Below are 3,330 nucleotides of genomic sequence, written 5' to 3' on the forward strand. Positions count from 1 at the left end.
CGACTGTTTCCCGCTCTGCTGCAGGGGAACTTTCTGCTCAGGCTGAATTGATCTCTCATTTTTCTTTCTCCTTAAATCCCACCTGACCTTTTTTTTTAGAAGAAGTGGGGCAAAATCAGATCTGCTGGAAAAGCCGTCTGCTACCAGGCTGAGATTGTGCTGAGCAGACAGAGTGGGAAAATCCTACAGTCACAGAAGCACGGTCAATATTTGGGAGCAGGGCTAGAAAATGAAAATGTACATCTCCATCGATCTCCACGGCGATCTCTTCTACTGTCTGCTGGGAATCCAAACACTTGGGTCTTTTCAGAGGAGTGAGGGGCCTGTGAATCCAAATCACAGTTAAATTAATCTCAAATCAGAGGGGCCTGTGAATCCAAATCACAGTTGGGGGGGGGGGTTAAATTAATCTCAGATCGTGTCATAATAATTTATGGTGACCCCGTGACCTCCACTTGTAGCTGGATGTTTGTGTGTTGCCCAGGGAGGCCACTGAACAACACTGGAATCAAACTATCAACCTTCTGGTGTGACCTCCTCCAGTGTCATGAATCATGGCTGAATATGAAGAACGTCTGGAGGGAGTGGCAGAATTATATTAATATTCATAATATTGAAGTACTTTTACGCCCATTCTTGTATTTACAATGTTTAATATGGTTTTGTTTTTCATTCTTGGAGGACAGTGGTGGTAGTTGTGGGTTCAGAGTCGACACTGAAAGTCACGTTCATGGCTGTGGTTTCTGCAGGAGCCGGTCTTGAACCGATGCATGGTTTGTTTTTTGCTATTATTATTATTATTATAGACTTTACATTTCACCAAATATGTATCTGTGTTAAGACAAAGTCATTCATTTCACTTAAAATGATAGCAGCTGTAGGGGCAGATGCTCACTGCAGTCAAAGTATTTCTCTACAAGGGGTCTATGCATCTCTCTCTCTCTCGCTCTCTCTCTCTCTCTCTCTCGCTCTCTCTCAACCATCGTGTCCCGTCGTGCTGCTGATCCTGCGTCGTTTGCTGTGGATGAAAAGAAAAAAAAGCCCTCTTTTCTTCAGTCAACAGACGGTTACCCGGGAGGAGAGCCCAGGACCAGAAGGTACCGCTGAAATTCACCTTTCAGTGTTTCGTGTTGCTTTTTACGATTGCGGTGAAGTGAATGACGGGTGGAGGGATGGATGGAGGGATGGATGGATGGATGGATGGATGTGAGCCGTAGATCAGACCGAGAGTGCACCTGCACTCCAGCCTCTCCAGTGCTCTGACGGGCTGGTGCACCAGCCCGCAAACATGTTTGGATCAACGAGGGCATGAATGGAACCAGGGTTTTCTGCTGTTTTTGTGTGTGTGTGTGTGTGTGTCTCAGCTGTGATATTTTAAGTGTGGGCTGTTAGTGAAGCGTGGCTCAGGGAAACAGGTTAGTAACGACTGACCGTTGGTCTACGCTGCCTCCGGTTTTCCCTCCTCCTCACAGTTGTTGCCTTTGCCACAGCGTGATGTTTAATGCATGAGGCTGACAGCGGATGTTAGTGAGATGAGCGGCCAAAGATTTAAAGTGTCACATGAAGTCAGACCGCGGTTTATGCGGCGTTCTGCGGGGGCAGAGGACGGGTGGACAGCCAGGGTGTACGCGCCATGGACAGATGTGCGTCGAGGGAGGAATCACGCAGGAGGGGATAAAGCTTGTGCGTATGTGTATGTGTGTGTGTGTGTGTGTGCGTGTGCGCGCGACTCTCCCTCGTCCTCCTTTTCTCCCCCTCTTACTTCTTTTCTCACAGTCTCTCTGTGCCTGGGTGAATGTTCCAGCTTCTCATCAGTGTTTAATGGGAGCTCTGTTGTGAGTCGTCCTGAATCAACCCACGTGATGGATGAACAGATAGAACGGAATGGAGAAAAGAGAGAGAGAGGAAGGGAGGTTCAGAGAGAGAGAGAGGTGGAGAGGTTTCCTTCCAGCAGCAACAGTGTCCGACTCCTGACCAATGGAACACATTCTTTCACCCACACTTTTTGCACCGACGGCAACAAAACAACTGTGACCATTTCAAAAACCACTGGTCACCGTGTTGGTCCTGATAGTAAACGGATTGTTTATGTAAACGTCTCGATCATGAATTGATCATGGCTTGAAGCGACGCGCTGCTTCAGCACCATGGACAGCGCATTGTGCTGACCCAGCGTAAAAACGGGCGTCATCGGACGGTGAGGGTGGATTGAATGGTTGCCCCCCCCCGTGCTGTAGGGGTCTTTAACTATTGAACGTGGTCGTTGTGACAACAGCAAATGACTAAAAAATAATAATACTGTCTTCCTGTTTGGTGCAATATACATTTAAATGTTTGCATAATTTGTCTTGAGCGTCTGTGTTCAGACACAACTGTGTCAGAAATCCACAGCTCCGTGTGACAGCGGTGTGTTTCCATGGGTTGGATGGAGGACCTGCAACAGTTGAGGCAGATCTTAAAGTAAAGTTATGGATGTGTGAAGACAGCACTGTTTGGTTGGTGAGTGGCTGATCAGGAGTTAATAAGTGCTGCATCAGGTTCCACTCAAAGTGACAGAGGGGTATATCAGAGTGATGAGTAGGTGATTCCTTCAGTCAGTGCTGTAAATTTTGACTGAGTCAATAAGGAAGTCCTCTCCTGGTTCCTCCGCCGCCTCTGCCCAATCTGACTCCCATTAATCACCGGCCACACCCATTCGAAAGGGGGAAACCCACCCCCCCCAAAGCATCTCATCTGTCTTTTATTTTCCCATTTGATTTTGTTCTCTGTCTACATATTAATCCATTCTACTTATCTCCATAAATCTATTACCTCCTGCCTGTAGAGGAATGATGAGCAGCCCCCAATCAATTTCAATCTCAGCCCAGTGGTACACCAGGAAAAATGGGTAGAGGAAATCGGTAGCTATACGGGAAATCTGGGAGCTCTGAATAACGGCCACCCACGTCCCACCACCACTGCCCCGTGTGAGTGTAATCCTCAGTTTATCAGGATTCTATTGACCTCTGTTTGCCGTAATTCATTAAATCCATCACACTGTCTGTCGGGGTCGCTCTCCAGAGGTGATGGATGTTGTACTTGAAGAATCCTGGAGAATCCTGAAGTGCAGATGGTTCCTTAAATAGATCATGTAACAGTAATCACAGTCCAAACCGCGGTGCCGGACTGGTTGGATTGGACACTTTTGATGTCGTCATCCAAAGACAGCTAATATTTGCTACAGCCTCCCTGCAACCATGAAGTGGTGAAGGATGAAGGGGCATTTACCATCATCTCTCTTTGCCCTGCAGGAGGTGCTAATGGTAGTTTTTTGTCCTGGTCCATATAATC

At 47.4% G+C, this 3,330-nt stretch overlaps 1 protein-coding gene across 1 annotated transcript in view; it reads left to right on the forward strand.

Moving 5' to 3' along the window:
- The first annotated feature begins 663 nt into the window (after positions 1-663).
- elfn2b (extracellular leucine-rich repeat and fibronectin type III domain containing 2b) overlaps positions 664-3,330 on the forward strand; it is a 42,667-nt gene continuing 40,000 nt past the window's right edge. Inside the window, exon 1 of the mRNA XM_025064706.1 lies at positions 664-1,097. The gene's annotated coding sequence lies outside the window, so the exon portion shown is untranslated. The remainder of the gene's footprint in view (positions 1,098-3,330) is intronic.

The sequence above is a fragment of the Cynoglossus semilaevis genome, chromosome 17 (genome assembly GCF_000523025.1).
Source record: "Cynoglossus semilaevis isolate Cse_v1.0 chromosome 17, Cse_v1.0, whole genome shotgun sequence".
NCBI lineage: Eukaryota > Metazoa > Chordata > Actinopteri > Pleuronectiformes > Cynoglossidae > Cynoglossus > Cynoglossus semilaevis.